Raw genomic sequence first — 23,788 nt, 5'->3', positions numbered from 1 at the left:
AGGGGCCCGACCACATAGAGCCTTTCAGGCCATGATAAGGGCTAAAATCTGTCTTAAGAGCAGGAGAGGCCGGGCATGGTGGCTCATGCCTGTAATCCCAGCACTTTGGGAGGCCAAGGCTGATGGATCACTTGAGGTCAGGAGTTCAAGACAATCCTGGACAACATGGTGAAGCCCCCTCTTTACTAAAAGTACCAAAATTAGCTGAGTGTGGTAGCACTTGGCCTGTAATCCCAGCTACTCAGGAGGCTGAGGCAGATGAATGGCTGAAACCCTGGAGGTGGAGGTTGCAGTGAGCCGTGATCATACCACTGCACTTCAGTCTGGGCAACCAGAGTGAGACTCTGTCTTAAAAAAAAAAAAAAAAGCAGCAGGAGAGCCTCTGAAGGGATCTGGCTGTGTGTGACTAGCTGAGGCACGATGTGGCCAGATTTGTTTTAAATGATTGTTCTCATTGCAGTGTGAACACTAAGTAGATGAGCATACGCAGGCTTACAAGGATACAGGATGGCCAACTGGTACTGGCTTGCCTGCAACTTTGCTGGTTTCAGCACTGAAATGTCTGAATCCTGGAAACTCTTCAATCATAAGCAAACCAGCATGGTTGGTTACCCTATGCTAGGCAGTAGTTTAGGTGGGAGATTGGGGTTATCTCATGGAAGAGGCAGGATCGTCTGTTCCCTAGACTTACTCCAGAAGACCTTAAAGGGTCAGCATTGTGATCCCCAATTTCTGAAAGCCCCTTTAAATTAGCCACCTAATATATATAAGAAACACAGTAACACATACACACCTAATGTGCAAATTACTTCAGGTGAGCCTTGATTTTTTTTTTTTTTTTTACACAGGCCTGGTGGCATCACGTTTTTCACATCTCCGCATCTGGACCCTGCCCAAGCGAAGGCTGATCTAGGTAAGAAGGTGGACTAAATCATGGCAGCAGCTTCTGTTCACTGACATGCTGTGCTCTGGCCCTGGGCTTCTGTGCAATGTTTTCACCCACAGGATTCTGATTCCTGCCTTGTTTTTCCTCCCACATTGTTATGTTAATTCCACTAAAGCTGCTCTTTGCCCATGCTGTACTACAGAGCAGATTAGTAAATTCCAGTTGTCACCTAAATAAAGTAAGTATTTACGCTCCTGATTTCAAAGCTGCCTCCCAGCTCCTTACTTATCTAAGGCTTCCTACTTTTTTCTAGTCACTCAAGGCAGAAGACTTTTCTTACCAATCAATCAAAAAGAAGCAAGGAAGGAATGCTACTATTTCTATTCCTATTAAAAATAACTAACTGGGTCCACTATGTGCCAGGCACTATTTTAAACACTTTCCATATATATTTGTTAATATTTGTATTAATAAGTAATTCACTCAATGGACAGATTTTTATTGATCACCCATGATTTTCTAGTTAATCTCTGAAACATAGGACATGGCAGTGAACAAAACTCTTTTCATGACAGTTACATTCTATAGTTGTAGGGGAGACAGAATGTAACCAATAGAAATATAATATGGCAGATGACAAGTTCCATGGAGACAGATGCCTCAGGGAAAGGGACTCAACAGTGACGGTGGCTGTAGGCACTATTTTAAATTGGGTGACCAAGGAAGCCTTTCTAATGAGGCATCATTTGAGCAGATATCTAAAGGTACCCCCAGATTGAGTCATAAAGATTCTGGGGCAGTTCAAGCAAAAGGAAGAGCAAAAATATATTTTTTCCGGTTTATGTTAGAATCCTGAAATCATACCTTTCATTTTTCTATCAGGGATGGATCAACATTTCATAGATCCATTTTTTTCCCTTGTTTAGTATCTGAGAGCATTAAAATTTTTTTACTTTTCACATTTCCTACTGCCATTTAAATTTGATTTTTAATGGAAAGTTTGGTATCAATTTATTCTGTTATTCTCCTATTGAGTTTTTATACTGTTCATATTTTTCTCTCCTTGATATATGTTCTAATGGTGGAAAGCCAATTTTGTTCCTAATTATGATTTTATTGTCTACTTTAATTGTTGTGTTTATTGGAAAGTAAAGATCAAGCTGTCATTAATCATTATTGCTGGCTACAAATAATAATATGCTTGGATTTTCAGGCAGAGACGCAGGTTGGATTTGTATCTTTAGATAATTACATTTTAATCCACTATTTACTGAATATATGTCATGTTTTATGTACTGAAGGGAATACAAAGATGGTGACAATGACAGTCTTCCCTTTAGAGAGGCTTTAATCAAATAGGAACAATACATTGCAAAAGGTTCATTGCCAATAGAAGGCAGGGTGTATTGGGATTCTATTCTTGAATAATGAGGGTCTGCAGCACATAATAGTAGCAATTACTTATATAGTACTTACTATGTACCAGTCACTGTATTCTGAACGCCAGTATATCTATCAGGTATTGACTAACTTTAGGGATTAGAAATTAAGGCTCACAAAGATTACATAACTATGTAATGTGCTAAGTGGAAGAGCTGGGATTTTAACCGAGGCAGTATAGTCCTAAAGCTGTGCTAGGGGTTAAGGAGGGAGGGAAACCCTTGCCTTCAAGACCGTGAGGAATAGGCCTCAAGGAAACCAAAAGTGTAAGTTCATGGGCATGGTTAGGATTGGACAAAACAATCTAACAGAGGTAGCTAAACAGACTTGAGACCGAGAGCAGGATATGGAGACATCATAAACCGTTGAGACTGGCAGATAAAAGCCCAAGACAGTCTCAAGTTGAAAATTTTTGCCTTTATACACAGGCCAGGAGGGAGTGATTAAAGGCACCTCCTCAGATGGTACATGTTAAGTGCAAATAGCGTTTGGATCAAAGCAGAAAGAAAAACCTTGGAAGTGCTGGAGTGAAGCGGTGACTGTGTCCTGGGTCTCATTTAAGCTAACAGTGAATGTTCTTCTAGAATAGAAGTGGAAATAACATGCATTGATTAGTTCATTCATTTTTCATTCATTTAAATTTTTTTACATTCAGTGCTGTTACTTATTTTTGACACTTCATTTGCTTTTTTTCTAGTTTTCATATTCCTGATGAAGGATTGGCTTCTTCCTGCCCGTACCCGCCTCATATTTACATTTCTTTTCTTTTTTGAGATACAGTTTCGCTCTCGTTGCCCACGCTGGAGTCCAATGGCACAATCTCGGCTCACTGCAACCTCTGCCCCCTGGGTTCAAGCAATTCTCCTGCCTCAGCCTCCCAAGTAGCTGGGATTACAGGCATGCACCACCATGCCCGGCTAATTTTTTTTGTATTTTTAATAGAGACAGGGGTTCACCATGTTGGTCTGGCTGGTCTCGAACTCCTGACCTCATGTGATCCATGCGCCTCAGCCTCCCAAAGTGCTGGGATTACAGGCATGAACCATTGCACCCAGCCTTCTCATATCTAAATTTCTTACACCATTTCCTTTGCCTGTTTTCACCCCTTACTGTCTTGTGGTATCTCTTTTGGCTCTGGAAATCTGGGTTCTGATCCTATTTGTGCCCTGAATTTACTGTCTACCTAGAAAAGTAATTTGGTGAGTGGGTTTCATTTCTTTGCAGGGGGGACTATGGAATTGCACTGTAAGTAGGGAGAACAAAAGGCCTTTTTACAGATGAGGACACTGAGGTGCAATGAGGTTAAGTGACTTGCACAAGAGTACTGTTAGTAATTGGCAAAGCTGGACTTGAGTCCAAGCCTTCTGACACTGCTTTTTTCTTAGTTTGCCCTGCCCTGGTAGAAACCATCTCAGGTGAAGACTGATCAGTCTTAGACCAGTTGTACATGCTGTGAGTGCTCCATATTCTATGACCTAAAGAAGAGGAATTAGTAAATGAGTAGGCCTGTTTTCTGAATGAGACCTGTTGTCCCCAATCAGTCCTGTAAGGAATTTCAAGAGCCAGGGCTCTGGGTCAAAGCACCTGGGTTCAAATTGCAGCTCAGCAGCTTACTAGCTGTGAGACCCTGGACAAGTTACCCTCCTGTGCCTCAGCTTCTTCCTTGTAAATGGAGATAATAATAGTACCTACTTCATAGGCTTTTCTGTAAAAATCAATGTGTTAAAACAGGTAAAGCCCTTGGAAGAGTGGCCAGTACGTGGTGAGTGATCACTAAGCAGCAGTAATTATCTTAATTATTTAAAGGCATAGACTGTCCCTTCATCTTTTGCTTGAGAACCAAAGCATAGAAACACTCGTGATGTTCTTAAGCAGTGTCTTAGCTGCAGGTAGAAGCATTAGGACTTTGCCATCTGCGAAGACCCCTGACCATATTAATACTTCTATTTAAGTGAAGCTGGATTCCTTTAATTGACTTCACAACCTGTCATTCTCCACTGACAGGGTGACCCTGAAAATGAAAATCTTCCGGTGATGGCTAACATATATAGTCGAGAATGAAATGATTTATATCTAGTCATATTTTTAGAGTGAATTTTCATAGGGGCAGGAAAGAGAAAGTATTACAAGTGAGAAGAAAGGAAATATAAAGAGGCTGGTTAGAGGTGCTTAAAGACAAATTATCCATGTGAAATAGTGTGGAGGAAAATGTCTGACAAGTAGTGGGAACTCCAGGAATGATTTTTTTTTTTTTTGAGACAGGGTCTCACTCTGTCGCCCAGGCTGGAGTGCAGTGGCATGATCTTGGCTCACTGCAACCTTTGCCTCCCGGGTTCAAGCAATTCTCCTGTCTCAGCCTCCCAAGTAGCTGGGACTATAGGCACCTGCCAACAAGCCTGGCTAATTTTTGTATTTTTAGTAGAGACAGGGTTTTACTATCTTGGCCAGGCTAATCTCGAACTCCTGACCTTGGGATCTGCCTGCCTTGGCCTCCCAAAGTGCTGGGATTACAGGCATGTGCTACTATGCCCAGCTAACTTTTGTATTTTTAGAAGAGACAGGGTTTCACCATGTTGGCCAGGCTGGTCTTGAACTCCTGACCTCTTGATCCACCCTCCTCGGCCTCCCAAAGTGCTGGGATTATAGGCATGAGACACTGCACCTGGGGGGTTCTCAGGAATGATTTTTAAAAGGAAAATGTACCATTTGCTTTGGGGCCCTCTAACTGACTGTTTCTCTCAAACTTTCTTCAGCAAAATTCACATGTCTCACATCTTTACATATTGATCTTCCTACAATATTCAGATAAATTGCTTATTTAAATAAAATTATGTATGTGAGGTTCCTTAAGAAAGTATGAGGCATTATGGAATTTTGAGGCATTGTAGCCTCAGTTCAACTTTGACAATAATAAAAAATATTTGACTGGGGCAGAACCCTTTATTTGAAGGGAACAATATATGGGTGAGAATTTCTTGGATGATTTTGGCATCCATGTGAAAAGTTCTCTAAGTGTGTGTGTGGGATGGGAAGAGTGCTGTTTTTTAGCTTTCTCTGCTTTAATGGGCACTAAATTTTGACTTCACTGAGGCCATACCTAGCAGTTGTCAGGCCAGAAAATATATAGCCCACACTGTGTAAAGTGTTCTAAGCTTAGTTTTTGAAGATTCATTTCTTTATTTAAAAGCAAAGGAAATGGGAAGAGATATAGAGAAATAGGGGCTCCCTACCTTCTTGAATTTCTTTCAAAATAGAGGTAGTGAAAGAAGAAAATAGATGGTAAAACTTAGAAGAGTGAGGAGGTTTTCTTCCAGAATGTCAATTCTTTCCCTTGAAATAACCTAGGAAGTCTCCATAATTGAAATCCTAGCTCTTAAAGAATAATTCCTTCAGGTTGGGCATGGTGGCTTACGCCTGTAATCCTAGTACTTTGGGAGGCCAAGGCAGGCGGGTCACTTGAGCCCAGGAATTTGACCCCAGCCTGGGCAACATGGCAAAACCCTGGCTGTAAAAAACAAGAACAAAAACAAACAAACAAAAACAACCAACCAAACAAGCAAACAAAAAACAAATCAGCTGAGCATTGTGGTATGCCCCTATAGTCCCAGCTACTTGGGAGCCTGAGGTGGGAGGATTGCTTGAGCCTCGGATGTCAAGGCTGCAGTGAGCCATGATCATGCCACTGCACTCCACCTTCCAGCCTGGGTGAGACCCTGTCTAAAAAAAAAAAAAAAATCGTTTCCTCCTCTGAAAGGAAACTAGTTTTACTATTTAAAGCAGATGTGATAAGAAAAATTCTTTCTAAAAGTTCTCAGGGTAACAAATTCCCTATCTAGCCCTGTGGGTTGGCACCCAGATTTGAAAAAGAAATCCTGATGTAATTGAAGAATTGCACTTGGCTTGTTGGAAACACTAAAGTGTGGAATGCGGAAAGATTTCTGATTGTCCCGCTATTCTATAAGTCTAAGTATGGGTTACACAGGGATCTTGTCGTTGGTAATATTCACAGTATGGGAGTTGGCAACATGGAAAACTACATCATATATGCTGAATATGATCCTATGCTCTCAAGAATATAATGGCTAGTATTGGGGCTAGAAACACTTGATTGATCCCTTAAGTATCAGTGGATCAAATTATGTGTGCTAAGGAATTGTCTAATTAACTGAATCAAAAAAAATGTTGATGATTGGGGTCTACTTTGTATTTGAAACGAAAAATTTATGATTTGGAGTATTATGGAATATAGCTTAAGAGAGCAAACATTCTTTGCCTTTTCAAGAAGATTGTATAACATAATGTACACAAAATACTGGCTCAGAATGGAAGCGGTTCTGAAGGCCAACTCATCCAAGCATATGGTCTTTCACACAGAGGTAAAATCAATCGGATCTAGTAATGGATTGGAATCTGAGAGGGGGAGGTATTAAGAAGGACTTACAGGTCTGTGGAAACAGAATTTCCTTAGAATTTCTGTCAAGTAGTCATCAACATGCACTTGAAAATGTTCAATGATAGCAAACCTTCCAAAGAAACCCATTTCATTTGGATGTTTTTTCTTTTCTTTTCTTTTCTTTGGGAAAAGAAAATAATATTTTTCATTGAGCTGCTTCTTTTTGATATCCTTTTCTGTGTCACTTACTCCTTCTTCATCCTCTATAAGCTTAATAACCCAGAAATTGTTGTTTATAGGTTCCAATGAGGCCACATTAATAATAATAATACATATTATATTGAAACTTAGTTCTTTCCTGTTTACATAGGATTTAATTGACCGCTTAAAAGCTCCTTCGGTTATTTCCTGAAGTTTCTTTCTTTCTTTTTTTTTTTTTTAATTTTTTATTTGAGACAGAGGCTTGCTGCCCAGGCTGGAGTGCAGTGGCGCAATTTCGGCTCACTGCAACCTCCACCTCCTGGGTTCAAGCGATTCTCCTGCCTCAGCCTCCCAAGTAGTTGGGATAACAGGCACCTGCCACCACGCCTGGCTAATTTTTGTATTTTTAGTAGAGACAGGGTTTCACCATGTTGTCCAGGCTGATCTCGAACTCCTGACCTCAGGTGATCCGCCCGCCTTGGCCTCCCAAAGTGCTGGGATTACAGGCGTGAGCCACCGTGCCTGGCCTACTTCCTGAAGTTTCATTTGTGCTCACCAATTGGACCAATCATATTTTCCTCTATCCTCCTCCTCACAGCATCTTGTTCTGGCCTCTGGTGCCCTGCATTAAAATGGTGCTATGCTGGTTACAGCAGACTTTTCCAATGACCATTTTGAGTTCTTAGGGAAGGAAGTAGATGGGGCATGGGGGAGAATGGTCCCTTCTCTAACACCAAGCATGCTTTCTCACCTGGGCCCTGAAGCAGCACTGCTTGGTTTCGTGGTCTCATAAAGTTTTTACAAACACTAAGAAACTTCTACCTTCTTTCTTCTGTCTGAGCCAGATACTGTTTTTCTTCATTGTCTTTATCTTTCTCTCTCACCTCATCCACCTTACTGACAACTTCCCCTCTTTCCCCAGGTTCTTGTAACCAATTATGTCCTCCTCTTTGTACTTCCAATCTCAAAACTGTCTCCCTGCCTATCTAGTTGTGTAATAAACCTATAAAGGATTCCTTATTCATCAGTTTCACAAAGAAGTAGACTGGATATCTCAGACTGGGGTCAGGCACAGGGGTCACCCTGATATACAACAACTTTATTATGAGGTTCTTCAGCTGCTCCATCATTGTTCTGTGGGATATATGGTATTGCCCTTGTATTAGAAAACCTCTGGCAAGATCAATCTTGTGCTTACTGCATGCTTTCTAACAGTTGCCTCCCTCTCACTCCCTTCCCTATTCTCTCCTTCCTAAAGTCACATTCTTTGATTCATTATCCTTTATATTTTCTGCAACATTACTGAAATCCTGTGCTTTCTCTTTTCTTTTTTTTTCTATTTTTAAAAACACTTTCTGATAAGCTAGAATATTGACAGTCTTTAATCTCTACTCAGTGTGCTATACTTAGAGGACTATTGACTTTGGGACTACATTGACCTTGTGTTGAAGCCCAACTCTGCCACTTCCTTCTCGTGAACCTCTTGTGAATCCATTTATGATCCATAAAGTGAAGGTAACAACCTTATGAGGCAGAAGTTAAATTGCCGGGGTTAAAGGAGCTGAAAAATAAAGAATTTCCAACTCTGTGTCAAACCACATAACCAGTGTCAGTATCCTACACTTCTTCCCCTTTCTGTCCCATCCCTTGGTGACTAAATTGCTCCTCCCTGTGCAGATGGCTGTACCCATCACTCATGAAGAGCCACATAACACTCTCACCGCATGTGTGGTACCTTTTTTCATCTTGCTATTCCTCTTCCAGATAACTGAGTATACCAATGGTCTCTGCTTAACTTTGTCATGGAACCTCCATTTAGTATGTGGGTTGATCATTTAAACAAAAGTCCACCCATTCCACCTCTTAGTACTTTAGTAATTACATCAAATTTTCATTAATACCATAAAATCTACAAGTGTCTTAAATAGAAAACACATTTCTTTCTTTCTTTTTTTTGTTTTTTTTTTTGAGACGGAGTCTCGCTCTGTCACCCAGTCTGGAGTGCAGTGGCGCAATCTCGGCTCACTGCAAGCTCCGCCTTCCACGTTCACGCCATTGTCCTGCCTCAGCCTCCGGAGTAGCTGGGACCACAGGCGCCCGCCACCACGCCCGGCTAATTTTTGTATTTTTAGTAGAGACGGGGTTTCACCGTGTCAGCCAGGATGATCTCAATCTCCTGACCTCGTGATCCGCCCGCCTCGGCCTCCCAAAGTGCTGGGATTACAGGCGTGAGCCACCGCGCCCGGCCAAAAACACATTTCTTTAATTCGAATCATTGTGTTTGAAATACTATTCATGGCTGTACATTATAATGGCGGTTAGTGATATGTACACACAGTTGTATAAGTGATCACATTTCTAATTGCATTTGTGAATAGCATTTTGCATATTTTCTTTGAAACATCTTAGATTGAGCAAGAACTAACTGTAGCTGCAGTAATGAGATTTTGGGTCTGGGAAGGAAATTAAGACTGAAGAAAAGAAATAGGGAAATGTTGTATCCTACCTCCCAACATCAAGATTTAAAAAAAACCCATAGTTCATTTTTCCTCCATTAATAATTAAATTCCAAGAACCATTGCTGGAATTAAATTTCCATGCCCTGAAGTTACTTATATTATAAATGTTGGCATTTCCTGAAACATTTAATGTTCCAAAACATGTTTTTTTATCGACATATAATATTTGTACTTATTTATAGGATACATGGTGACATTTTGTTACATACATAGAATGTGTAATGATTAAGTCAGGATATTTATGACAGCTGTCTCCTTGAGCAATTACCATTTCTACATGCTGGGAACATTTCAGATCTTCTCTTCTAGCTATTTGGAATATACAATATGTTGCTGTTAACTATAGTTACTCTACTATCGCCCATCAGAACTTATTTCTTCTATTTGTATGTTTGTACCCATTAACCTACCCCTTTTCATTCCCCTCTCTCCACATCCCCTTCTCAGTCTCTGGTAACTATAATTCTGCTCTCTACTTACATGATATCAATTTTTTAGCTCCCACATATGACTGAAAACATGCGATACTTGTCTTTCTGTGCCTGGCTTATTTAATGACCTCCGGTTCTATCCATGTTGTTGCAAATGACATGATTTCATTATTTTTATGGCCAGATAGTATTTCATTGTGTATATACCACATTTTCTTTATCCACTCATCTGTTTATACACACAGGTTGATTCCATATCTTTTGCTATGCAGTAAACATGAGGGTGCAGGTATCCCTTTTTTATACTGATTTTCTTTATATTGATTTCCTTTCCTTTGGATAAATACCTAGTAGTGGGATTGGAATTGCTAGATCATATGGTAGTTTCTTTTTTTGAGATATCTTCATCCATAATGACTATACTAATTTGCATTTCCACCAACAGTGTATGAGTTCCCTTTTCTCTGCATTCTCAGTAGCATCTGTTATTTTTTTGTCTGCTATTAGCCATTATAACTGAGTTAAAATGATATCTCATTGTGGTTTTGATTTGCATTTCCCTGATTAGTGACATCAAACATTTTTTCATATACCTGTTGGGCATTTGTATGTCTTTTGAGAAATATTCTTGTCCTTTGCCCATTTTTCAACGGGTTTTTTTTTTTTTTATTGTTGAGTTGTTTGAGTTCCCTGTATATTCTGTATATTTGTTTCTTGTCAGATGAAAAGTTTGCAAATATTTCTCCCATTCAACAGGCTGTGTCTTCACTCTGCTTTGCTGTGCAGAAGCTTCCTAGTTTAACATAGTCCCATTTGTCTATTTTTGGTTTTGTTGCCTGTGCTTTTGAGGTCTTAGCCATAAAATCTTTGCCTAGTCCATAGTTCTGAAGTATTTCCCTTATGTTTTCCACTACTAGTTTCATGTCTTACGTTTAAGTCTTTAATCCATCTTGAGTTGATTTTTTGTTTATGTCAAGAGATATAGCAAGTCTAGTTTATTTCTTCTACAGATGGATGTCCAGTTTTCCCAGCACTGTATATTGAAGGGGGTGTCCTTTCCCTGATGTATGTTCTTGGTGCCCTTGTCAAAAATCAGTTGATTATAAATATGTGAATTTATTTCTGGGTTCTCCATTCAGTTCTATTGGTCCACAAAACATGGTTTTTAGAAGAAAGACTTGATATAAGTTTATTTGGCTTAAATAAATGCAGCTAAATGCATCTTTCTCCTGATGGTATTGGGCTTTTTGAGAAGGATATTCTTGGTAATCCTGATCTCTTAATCTCTGCAGAATCATCCAACTGGAAAAGTGATTTATTATGCAAGTATGTATCTACTTTAGAAAATATTACTTAATCTGATGACAAAAGAATAAATAATATGCTCAATAGTGGCCTCATCTGGTTCACAGATTTATTTTGCAATTTATGCTGACTGCAACTTTTTGGAAAAGGCTATTACCAAAAAAAAAAAAAAAAAAAAAAAAAAAAGGAAAAGAAAAAAAAAGGCTTTTTATAAAAAGCTGGATCTCCAGGCCCAGCTCCTTCTCATTACAGACCTATTTGCTATACTTATTATATATTTGCTTTTATTTCAAAGTGTCTTTGAAATTTGCCATAGACAATGTAAAATCTTCCTGATGTTAGAACTGTGTTCAGAGTTCTTTAATTCCCAGAAATTCCCTGGTATTTTTGTAAGAGGAAGAAACTCACCCTTCTTCCCATTAGGAATCTCAACAGTAGCCATTTGTCTCAAAATTCCATTTGAATTTTTTTATTGCGTATATTTATTCCTTCAATTAAATTCGAAGTTTTAGCAATGTCAAATTCAGAAATTGTTTTTATTAAACTGTTTTATGTTGTCAAAGGATTTTTATTTATGTGTTTTGAGGATGTGTTTTGAATCCTAGGAGCATAGTAGATTTCTAGAAGCAGCGTGAGGCCGCTATAGCAAGTTATCTAGGGCAACAAAGCTTTGGCTTTTTTATTAGTTTCATAAATGTATATTTATATTCCCCTTTATTCTTTTCAAGCCAGTCATTCTAATAAGTAATGTCCTTTTTATGTTTTTGCCTTTCTATTGAGCTCAATTAACAGACTGTTGAGAATGAATTTGTGGAATCATCTGGAAATGCTTCTAAACTTGTATGTAAATGGTGTGAAAGAACTATTGTGACATCTCCAACTGCAGGAATTGTGGATATGAGATTTTTGTATAAAGTATCGAAATTGTGAGTGCCGATCAAATGGGGAGTTCCCAGAGCAGCTCAGTTTATTAAGAGGAAGCTGTGTATTGTTCATCCCAAGGCGGCAGCACTTTTTATGCTAAGCCCTTTGGGTCAGACTGTGGCTGCTGTGACCTAGAGGGTCTCGTCTTAGCACTTGTGACTGAGACTTTAATTATTTTAAATTCCAATATCAAGGGATAGCGGCTAGTTAGATCTGGTTTAGATATTACCTTTAGAACCTGCAGCCTTGTGCCAAAGTTGGGGTTGGTTTAAATGCTTGAGCAGATACCAACTGTCCACAGCCACAGCCAACCTCCTAATCACAAAGAGGACCACGTCAAACTTTGACACTTTGACCCTTTTTAGTATATCCCCTGTGGCAGAAACTGAAATTCAGTCACAATTCTTTTACTTGACTTGAGGCAAACTTAATGGTGATGTCCAGTTTTAACCTTTGTCACTCTCTCTGGGGTATTGTGGGACAAGTTCTTCTCTAGGCTCTGACAGAAACCTTAAACCATGAGCACTAACATACTTTCAGGACAAAGAGGAATTCCTAACAGGAATTTTGCAAACATTATGTGTTTTTTGTCCTTGCTTCTAGATGGATTAATTTATATTCTGATCAAGGGGCACATAGATCATAGTGTTAATTGCTTAATAAACACAATCTGTTAACCATATTTTTCTGAAGAGAAGCAAAATAATCCTTATACTAGAGGCCCCCTGATGGCCTCCCATAACAGATTCATTATTTCTCCCTGAAGTTTTAAGAAATGCAGTATTTTGTCACTTTTACTCAGAGAGACTTTTAAAATAGTCCTGGATTCAAGTTCCAGTTCTGTGACTGAATAACTCTGTGACTTTGGACAAGTTACTTAACCTCCCTAAGCTTACATGATTCTCATGGGTAAAATGGAAGAATTATTAGTACCCACTCATAGGACTATGAGAATTACAGTTGGCCCATGAATAACACGGGTTTGATCTTAGTGGATCCATTTTTACGTGAATTTTTTTCAATAAAAGTTATACCAAGTGTGCCTGTCTCTCCTCCCTCCCTTCTCCTTCACTTCTTCTGCCTCTGTCGTCCCTGAGACAGCAAGACCCCTCCTCTTCCTTCTCCTCCTCAGCCTACTCAATGTGAAGACAATGAGGATAAAGACCTTTAGGATTATCCACTTCCACTTAATAAAGAATAAATGTTTTCCCTTCCTTGTGATTTTCTTAATGACATCTTCTTTTCTCTAGCTTACTTTATTAGAAGAATGCAGCATCTAATACATATAACATACAAATATGTGTTAATCAACTGTTTATGTTATCAGTAAGACCTATGGTCAACAGTAGGCTATTAACAGTAAAGCTTTTGGGGAACCAAAAGTTATACATACATTTTTGACTGTGCAGGCAGGCGGTCAGCACCCCAACCCCTGCTTTGGTCAAAGGTCAACTGTAAATGAATGAGGCATGGTGTACATTTAGCCAAAGGCCTAGCACTGGTTAAGACCTCATGAAATGTTGGCTGTATTAGTCTGTTGTCATACTGCTAATAAATACATACGCCAGGCTGGGTAATTTATAAGGGAAAAAAGTTTAATGGACTCACAGTTCCGCATGGCTGGGGAGGCTTCACAATCATGGTGAAGGCAAAGGAGAAGTAAAGGCACATCTTACATGGTAGCAGGCAACAGAGCTTGTACAGCGGAACTCCCATTTATAAAACCATCAGATCTCATGAGACTTACTCATTACCATGAGAACAGTATTGGGAAAACTGCCACCATGATTCAGTTATCCCCACCTGGCCTGCCCATGACACGTGGGGATTATTACAATTCAAGGTGAGATTTGGGTGGGGACACAGCCAAACCATATCATTGGCTAATGTCATCTCTCTCCTCTCCTCTTTCTTTCTCCTTCTTAACCAAGTATGAATCTACTCATTTCATTACCTCACCTAAATATTTAATTTTTACTAGATTTTTACTGCTTGTCCACAAATTGCTATCTTCCTGCCCCTTGATTAGTCTACTAAGAAACACATGAGCTTGGCACACAGCAGTGGTGAGTCCAGTTGCCCTTGTTGGATTGGGATACATGCCTCCAACTCATGGCCCAGTGCTTCCCTTGCTGGGTTACACAGCCCTTTCTACCCTGGGTAGATCCTTCTGTTTAAGCAGTCTATATATATGGTCACTGGTATTTTACGAAGTGCATTTCAAAATAACTAACTCTTAGGATGGATTTCATGAAATAACGCTGGATTAAGATGAAGAGGGCCTTCCTTGATCCTCATGGTAAACAAAAGAGTTTGTAAAACTCTAATACCAGTATCTCTCCCTGAACAACAGCAACAAAGCAAAAAGGAAGCAAACACACCTGTGAAACTGTTGCCTATATAATCTCTTGTAGGATTCTGAGTATTTGATGGGATATGAATTTTTTCTTAGAAGGTTCCTACTTCAAGATTTAATGAAATTATATTTAAATGAGAAATCTTTACAAAGTAGTGGCTTTGAGTCCACTTGCTTCACTGCATATAGTACTATATTGTATTTTAAGTCCTATCCAGCAATACATTTTTAAATTTTGGGCTTTTTAAAAATGGCACTTTGTTTCATTGGTCTTCTTTCTTTAAAAAAAAAAAAAAGAAAAAGAAAAAGTGAGTGCCAGTGGTACTAGGGTAGTGGGAACAGCAGCATACGGAGAGTCCAGAAACCTGGATTTGAGTCCAGTTCCATTGCTCACTAGTTGTTTGACCAGGGGCAAGTCGCTTTGAAATTTCTTGTCTCCTTTAGCCTCCTTGGGTATACAGTGACAATAACCGCATCTGCTATGTCTGCCTCACATGATGGTGGTTTGGCTCAAATGGAAGTTCAAACCAAAGAACTTCTTTTGTGGACGTTTTAAACAGATGTCATATTACTGTGATTTATAAAAAGATTTCCAGTATTTTATAAAATCGAAACACACATAATGTGAGATAATTAAAATAGGTTTTCCTTCCATGTTACTAGGTTTATAAATGAACAGACATTTTAACAACAACAACCAAAAAATAGGTTTTCTGTCAACAGATGTGGCTATCAGGGAAGTGGGAGAGATGGCAGATCAGCTTTGTCTTGGAGAACCCCCATGGTCCCCACCTTCCTCCTCGAGAGCTGTACTGTGTGGCAGACCTTTAAAAATGAGAGTACCATCAAAGCACCCTGCCTGCATCCTCAATCCTCTATAAAATGGGGTTACAATCGTCTCTTTGCAGTTGCCTGTTAAAAAGAAAAACCGGCCAGCCGCGGTGGCTCACACCTGTAATCCCAGCACTTTGGGAGGCCGAAGCAGGCGGATCATCAGGTAAGAAGATTGAGACCATCCTGGCTAACACAGTGAAACCCCGTTTCTACTAAAAATACAAAAAAATTAGGCGGGCGTGGTGGCGGGCGCCTGTAGTCCCAGCTACTCGGGAGGCTGAGGCAAGAGAATGGCGTGAACCTGGGAGGCGGAGCTTGCAGTGAGCCGAGATCGTGCCACTGCACTCCAGCCTGGGTGACAGAGCGAGACTCCGTCTCAAAAAAAAGAAAGAAAAACCTACTTAAACCCCTTGTGCTCTCTAATTGGAAAGCCATTGTTCAAGAGCAGCTTCCTTAATCAGAAAATGCAAATTTGATGTAACATATGCAACCATTGTTCCTGATATAAAGTTCTCATAAAAGCAAACTCCACAGAATGTGTTCACATATCTAAAAAAGATACTCCCGATATTTGAAAAGGAAGCTCTCTTTGTCTTAGTAACTACAAAGTAAAATGTACTAAGCCCACCTTTAGCGAGATGCTGTGCTGTCACCATTGTTGGTAAAGCCTTAAATGTTCAACGAGTAGGAATCTTCTATCTACAGGTTGTTTTTTTAAATCAGGCGGTGGGTACAAAAACATAGATAGAATTCATAAGAACTAGTATTTGTACAACAGGGTGATTACAGTCAACAATAATTTGTTGTACATTTAAAAATAACTAAAACAGTATAGCTGGAATGTTTGTAATGCAAAGAAATGATAAATGTTTGAGGTGATGGATACCCCATTTACCCTGATGTGATTATTATGCACTATATGCCTGTATCAGAATATTTCATGTACCCCATAAGTATATATACCTACTATGTACCCATAAAAATTAAAAATTAAATCAGGGGGAAAGGGCTTATTTCCTCAGCATACTCATACATCTCCTGTAGATGATGATGTTAGCCAGATAGTGATGGAAAACCAGTGATGTGTTGAGGATCTCAATATCTAATTTTCATGGAAATCATGTGGAAAGCTAATACTCATTTTTCTTTATGTAATTAAGCTTTGAAAAGGTAAGGGAGAGGCAAAGAAAGAATTCCCCGACGTCTTTGAGAGGATCTTCAATGCGCACACCTTGTTAACATATCTGGGTATCTGTGTGGGTTGGTTTGTGGGTCAAAAAACGAACAGCAATGAAAAAACGTACACAAAAAGGAGCCCCTTTTTTCCCTTTAATAACCAGCTGTGACTTTGGCCGAAACTCGTCCTCTAAAATAGTTATATTGGCTGAAATTTGTCCTCTACAGTTTTGTAGAGATTTGCCCATATGTTAAAATAAGACATAGCTTATGCTGGTGGTCTCACAGTCAAATCAGAGTTTCACAGGAAGGAATTTTGCCTCCGAAACTCTAGTTTAGTGCTTTCCTTCTTGTGACATTGTTAGAATGCAAAGAAAATCATAAATTTACAGACTTTTTGAAGAAAACAAAAATCATTGAGAAAATATGTAAACTCTCTCAATTTCAGTGCTATCTCATAATAATCTTTTTTCCTTAGTCTTTGAGTGGGAAACCATCCTCCTTCTTGTCAAGGCTGATTCCTCCCCATGTGTCCTTGAGCCCACGTCTTCTTTCTCTGGTGCCTTTTTTCCCATGTTTCATACGATCTTTCACTGTATCATCAATATCTCCTTCCTTGCTACTTCCTTCTTTTCAAACTGAAAACATACTTCTGTTTTCCATGTCTTAAAAAAAACAAAAACAGGCCAGGCGCGGTGGCTCACGCCTGTAATCCCAGCAATTTGGGAGGCTGAGGTGTGGGGATCACCTGAGGTCAGGAGTTCGAGACCAGCCTGGACAACATGGGGAAACCCCATCTCTACCAAAAATACAAAAATTTGTCGAGCATGATGGCGGCTGCCTGTAATCCCAGCTACTTGGGAGGCTGAGGCAGGAGAATCGCTTGAACCCAGGAGGCAGAGGTTGCAGTGAGCCAAGATCTCACCACTGTACTCCAGCCTCGGCAACAAGAGTGAAACTCCGTCTCAAAAACAAAACAAAACAAAACAAAACAAAACAGCCAGGCATGGTAGCTCATGCCTGTAATCCCAGCACTTTGGGAGGCCGAGATGAGCAGATCACCTGAGGTCAGGAGTTCAAGACTAGCCTGACCAACATGGAGAAACCCCCTCTCTACTAAAAATACAAAATTAGCCGGGCATGGTGGTGCGTGCCTGTAATCCCAGCTACTCGGGAGGCTGAGGCAGGAGAATTGCTTGAATCCAGGAGGCAGAGGTTGCGGTGAGCCGAGATTGTGCCATTGCGCTCTAGCCTGGGCAACGAGAGCGAAACTCAGTCTCAAAAAAAAAAAAAGAAAAGACAAGACAAGAAACCAAAATAGCAAATACCGGTACAGGTTATTACTCATATTTTTCTTGTCTTAACCACTAGCATTCTCACTTGCTCTTTGTAATAATAATTAGTTTGGTGTTCTCTCACTCTACTAAAGTTGCTACCTAAAACTGTCTGTAACATATCTTTTTTTTTTGAAGCAGTGTCTCACTCTGTCACCCAGGCTGGAGTGGAGTGCAGTGGCGTGATCTCGGCTCACTGCAATCTCCACCTCCCGGGTTCACGCCATTCTCCTGCCTCAGCCTCCTGAGTAGCTGGGACTACAGGTGCTCGCCACCACACCTGGCTAATATTTTGTATTTTTAGTGGAGACGGGGTTTCACCGTGTTGGCCAGGGTGGTCTCGATCTCCTGACCTTGTGATCCGCCCGCCTCAGCCTCCCAAAGTGCTGGGATTACAGGCGTGAGCCACTGCGCCCAGCCTTCCTTTGTTTTTTTAATCTACTCTTTGAAAAAGCTGCACTCCATCCCAGGGTGGATGGAAAGGAGAAAGGCAGGCAATAACTTGTCCAAAATCACACAGGAGAGGCAGAATTCAAAGCCATCTAGGACTAAATGAGCAAGGGGAGGGGGCAGTAATGGTACTCAGAGAAAGCAGCTGCAGCTGGAGGAGAACTACCCCAGAGGAGCGTGGTCTTCATTAGAGGGCACGCCTACTACCAAACTATAGCCCAGGAGATAGGGAGTCAGGGGATAAAGGTCCCGAGCCCTCTTCCATCTGCCCTCCAATCTGTTACTGTTTCCCAATGGCTAAATCTAGTAGAAGCCACAGGGCAAGGAAACTTGTTGATTGAGTTCATAAAAGTCAGTCTCTTGGTCTTAGGAGGGTGTGAAAGGTAGAGTGTGAATTTGACTGAACTAATAAAAATTTTCCAGTTTAGAAATGGAATACAGGTAATCTGTCTTAGCCGTGTTGGGCTCAGATGGAGTCACAGGGAAAGACTGTGCCAATGACTAGGCAAAGAAAGCTTTGCATTGGCCTTTTAAGGCCAAAATCAATTAGGATGTCTGCCGTCAGCAGACAGAATGACGACAACTAATTCTCGAATCTTATTTTTAGCATTGGTGAAATATGCTATGAACAACAGATAGCATCTACTAAAAGGCAATCATTTCTCATTAGGATGAGGCAGAACAGATATTTCCATTTGGGGTAGAGTGAGGTAATCTACTTGTTTCTTGGAAAAAGAATCAAGGGAGAAATCACTGCTGCAATGTTGTCATAGACAGAATGCCAGCCTGGAGCCTGTCAGAGGAAATAGAAGACACGAAGACTCCCTGGGAAGCAAAGTGCTTTTACCTTGAACATAACCAGAGCAGGTCACTTCACAGGCCGAATTAAGATGTATAATTTAGTGTGTGCCTCTGCAGAGCCGCTGCATTTGAGTCCAAGTAGAATGAGGCAATGCTGTTTGAAATAGTCCTGTGAACTCAGCATGGAATTGCAACGCCAGTGTATTTAACCCCAATGCACAGTGATTTCCTGTCCTTTTGCTTTTTTTCTCTTAGGACTTACTGCTCTTTTTCCTCTGGTTTCTTGGATGAAAAATATGTGTGATGATTCCATACTGCATTCTGACTTTCTAATGGGTTGTCACAGAGAAGAGTTTGCCCTGCTCTAAAGCCTTCTTCTGACATGGAACACTCTAGAGGGTTGAGGTTGAAGTTCATTTGCTCAGGGAAGTTCCTTTTTTGTTGAAACAACCAGCTACTCAACCTGGTTTGGCTCAGTCCTCCAGTTCCAATGAGCCTCCTGTGGGTTGTGGTTTTCATGTCAGTTCCATTTTCAAAGCTTTTGCAGTGTTCCATCCCATGTATGTGCCACCCTGTGGCCAGCCTAGGCCCTGGGAAGTTGTCTTATCTCTTCATTTTTTTTCAAAGCCCTTCGTATGGTGTTTAAGTTCAGATCCACAATCCACAGGCTGGGGATAATTCAGGTATCCATGAACAACTTTATGGGTCACTTTCTAAGATCCTTCTCCATAATCTTCCCCATACTTCTGGGCTCTCTGAGGCTCTGATTTCAGTCCTCTAACTAGAAATCTAGGACTACTAACCCTCCAACTCTTTGGCTGCAAACTTCCTGCAACTCTGCCCGCACCCGAAATCAACAAGAGGCAGAACAGAGTGAGAGAAAAAGAAATAGGGGTTTTCCCCCATACATCTTGGGACTACAGTTCCTCTAATCATAGAGAAATGTTCTCCTCCCTCAGAGTTTTAGGTGCCAACAAGAAAACTTCTTTCTATTCTTGATTCTGAATTACAGGACTCCTCCTATATCTTCTTCTGTTTGTGCTGATATTCACTGCCATGTTTCAGGCACATTCGAGTCCAGGCTTAGGGGCTACTGAAAGACAAAGCTGAGAAAGTTACCTGCTTTACAGTTGGGTGATACTTCAAAGCCTGGTCTTCCTCATCAACCTGCTTGTTACCATTTACTTTTAGAGTGTTCAAATAGCTGCTCCATGCATTTTATATTGGTGTTTTTTTTCTGTTGCATTCAGTGGGAGAGCTAGGATAGAGTGCACTTACTTTATCTTACATGGAATTGAAACACCTTATATACTGTATGATTCCTTCTAAATGTGTTAACTTTAGCCTAGATCTCATTCTCTATCCCTTTGCATCTAGCAGTGTTCTGGACATATTTGTTTGATTATTCCCCTGATACATCAAATTCAATATTTCCACAACTGAATTCATCTTCTTCCCCTGAAGCCTATTCCTCTTCGTGCATTTATCTTTGTGAATGGCACCACAATCTACCCAGTCACCTACATCTGAAATCATGAAAACAAATTCTTTCCTGTCACGCATATCCAATTAACCACCAGACCCTTTCAATTCTATCTTTTTATTTAATTTTTACTTATTTATTTAGAGACAGAGTCTCACTCTTTCACCCATGCTGGAGTGCAGTGGCACAATCTCGGCTCACTGCAGCCTAGATCTCCTGGGTTGAAGCAATTCTTATGCCTTAGCCACCCGAATAACTGGGATTATGGGCATGTGCCACCACGCCTGTCTAATTTTTTCTGTATTTTTAGTAGAGATGGGGTTTTGCCATGTTGGTCAGGCTGGTCTTGAACTCAAGTGATCCACCCACCTCAGGCTCCCAAAGTGCTGGGATTATAGTCATGAGGCACCATGCCTGGCCTGAAATCTATCTTTTAAAATTGACCATCTCTTCTCCATCACATTGCTACTGCTTTGGTTTTGGCTATCGCTTCTTTCTGGAATACTGAAAGACCTTTCTAAGTGATTTATACCACTAGTCTTACCCCCTACTTGTCTAGTCTCTACTTTACTTCTGAAGTAATCTTTTTATAACAAGTATAAGTAAGTAGCTTAGGATTCTTCATTGGCTCCTATGGATCCTGGGATAGTGAAACTCCTTAGTCTAGTTCAGTACAAAGTTTCTTACAACATACTGCTTCCCAGGGCCCAGAACAAAGGAACTGTAGTCCCAAGATCATGAGACAAACTCCCATTTCTTTTTTCTTCCTCTGTTCTGCTCCTCTTTGGTTCCGGACATGTGTACCACAAGTGTGGTAAGAGCATTCTATATGGAAGTTTCTGGGTGGATGAGGCAATAGTGTGAAGTTATTTTTTTTTTCTTTTTTTTATAATAGTAGCTTTATGCCTTGCATTGTGGCTTTATTGCTATAAAATCCAATGTTATAATTTTCTAAACCTTGACTTGAGTTTCCCAACTGTGACTAACATATAGAGTTCTAACCGTGACATTTTCTCCATTTACATAACCAAGACTTATAAAGACCAGGGGAAAAAAGTACTTAATCCTGTAAACAGGCACTACATGTCTGTAATTCTCATAAAGGATATAGCCTTTATGTCAGTCCTTCTCTTCTTTTATTTCTAAATTAGAATCTTCATTGAGTTTTTACTGCCTATACCAGCTGTAGTGAACTCCTGGTGCCCTTTTTCTAGACTTTATTGTTTAAGGGATGACCTTAGGGAGCAGCACTTTACCTGATCAGACATGTTGAAGCTCTCCAATGAGTGTGGTTTTTGTTTCTTTCTTTCTTTCTTTTTTTTTTTTTTTGAAAGACAGGGTCTTGCTCTGTCACTTAGGCTGGAGTACAGTGGTGCAGTGGCACAATCTCAGTCCACTGCAGCTTCAACCTCGCAGGCGATCCCCTTGCCTCAGCCTCACTAGCAGCTGGGAGTACAGGCTTGCACCACATTCCCAGCTAATTTTCTTTTTTTTTGTGGAAACAAGCTTTCACTATGTTCCCCAGACTGGTCTCAAATTCCTGAGCTCAAGCAACCTCCCGTCTTGGCCTCCCAACGTGCTGGGATTACAGGGGTGAGCTGCTGCGCCTGGCCTCCGTGAGCGTTAAAATAGCAAGATGTGAGACATTGTTAAGAAATTATGTAACACCAAGTTAACAAAAAAACAAAAAACAACAAAAAAAAAACTCCTCTATTCAAATTAGATGGAAAACCAATTTGTTAGTAGAAGGCAGTAGGTGAAGAGCAACATGACCTATGAAGCAATGTAGTGAGAGAGATCTGGGTTTGAAACTTGCATATTCTGAGCCATATTCCCTTAGACAAGTTCCTTTATCTCTGAATTTCAGTTTCCTCATCTGTAAAATGGAGATGTACTGATTCCATGAGATAACAAAATGAAAATATAAGTGTATATGTGCTCAGTATATACAAATTCCCTCTCTTAGGGAATAGAATACGCAGTCATATTCCTATTTGAAATTACAGCATAAACTGTGACTTTGAACAGATTCTGAATTTTTTTTTTTTTTTTTTTGAGATGGAGTCTCACTCTGTCACCAGGCTGGAGTGCAGTGGCGCGATGTCAGCTCACTGCAACCTTGGCCTCCTGGGTTCAAGGGATTCTCGTGCCTCGGCCTCCTGAGTAGCTAGGATTATAGGCATGCGCCACCACACACAGCTACTTTTTGTATTTTTAGTAGAGACGGGGTTTACCACGTTGGCCAGGCTGGTGTCGATCTCCTGACCTGGTGATCTGCCCGCCTCGGCCTCCTGACTAGCTAGGATTATAGGCATGCGCCACCACACACAGCTAATTTTTGTATTTTTGGTAGAGACGGGGTTTACCATGTTGGCCAGGCTGGTGTCGATCTCCTGACCTGGTGATCTGCCCGCCTCGGCCTCCCAAAGTGCTGGGATTACAGGCGTGAGCCACCATACCCAGCCAATTCTGAAAATTTTTAACACTCCTCCCCCAACATCACACACTACTCCTAATCCATGGGAATTGAGGAGATAAGAAGAGCTAGAGGAAAATGATGCTTGAAGAGAGAGGAGAGCATTCTATTTTTCCAAAACTCAGCATAGCTCATCTGCTGCTTCCCTTCAGTTTGTCTGAGAATTCATTAATTGAACTCCTAATGCTTAGTGCTCAGCGGATATTGACAGCTTTGCAATTGCTTTTATTACTGATTATTATAAATTACACAATAAGAGACTACCTCCTAAGTGAGTTCTTGGACACATGCAGAGAGTTTTTACCAATAATTATTAAGTATCCCTACACGTGTGCATCTTTAGAAAATGCTAGCAATAAGCATTTTAGAAAAGTTTTAAAAATACGGCCGGGAGCAGTGGCTCACACCTATAATCCCAGCACTCTGAGAAGCTGAAGTGGGAGGATCACTTGAGTCCAAGATTTCCAGACCAGCCTGGGAAACATGGCAAAAGGCTGTTTCTACAAAAAAAAAAATACAAAAAAACTAGCTGGGTGGTGGTGGCACGTGCCTGTAGTCCCACCTACTCGGGAGGCTGAGGCGGGAGGATCACTTGAGCCTAGGATGTTGAGACCGTAGTGAGCCATGTTTGCACCACTGTACTCCAGCCTAAGCGACAGAGCAAGAACCCATCTAAAAATAAAAAATAAAAAAACCCAAAAAACTACTTGAGTGAGAACAGCCCCATATACAATTGTGAAAGAGGCAAGGCCTCTCCTGGTCTCCTGGCATTCTGGTTT

General features: G+C 40.6%; 1 protein-coding gene across 6 annotated transcripts in view; it reads left to right on the top strand.

Moving 5' to 3' along the window:
• Nucleotides 1–23,788, top strand: part of FMN1 (formin 1) — a 430,759-nt gene that overhangs the window by 13,630 nt on the left and 393,341 nt on the right. For 5 of the 6 annotated variants that reach the window (XM_063794665.1, XM_063794663.1, XM_054667316.2 and 2 more), the window contains 2 exons: nt 849–913; nt 15,364–15,452. The gene's annotated coding sequence lies outside the window, so the exon portion shown is untranslated. The remainder of the gene's footprint in view (nt 1–848; nt 914–15,363; nt 15,453–23,788) is intronic. The other variant, XM_063794664.1, reaches the window with a different exon arrangement.

The sequence above is a fragment of the Pan troglodytes genome, chromosome 16 (assembly GCF_028858775.2).
Source record: "Pan troglodytes isolate AG18354 chromosome 16, NHGRI_mPanTro3-v2.0_pri, whole genome shotgun sequence".
In the NCBI taxonomy this organism is placed as follows: domain Eukaryota; kingdom Metazoa; phylum Chordata; class Mammalia; order Primates; family Hominidae; genus Pan; species Pan troglodytes.
This window is presented reverse-complemented; position numbering and strand designations above follow the sequence as displayed.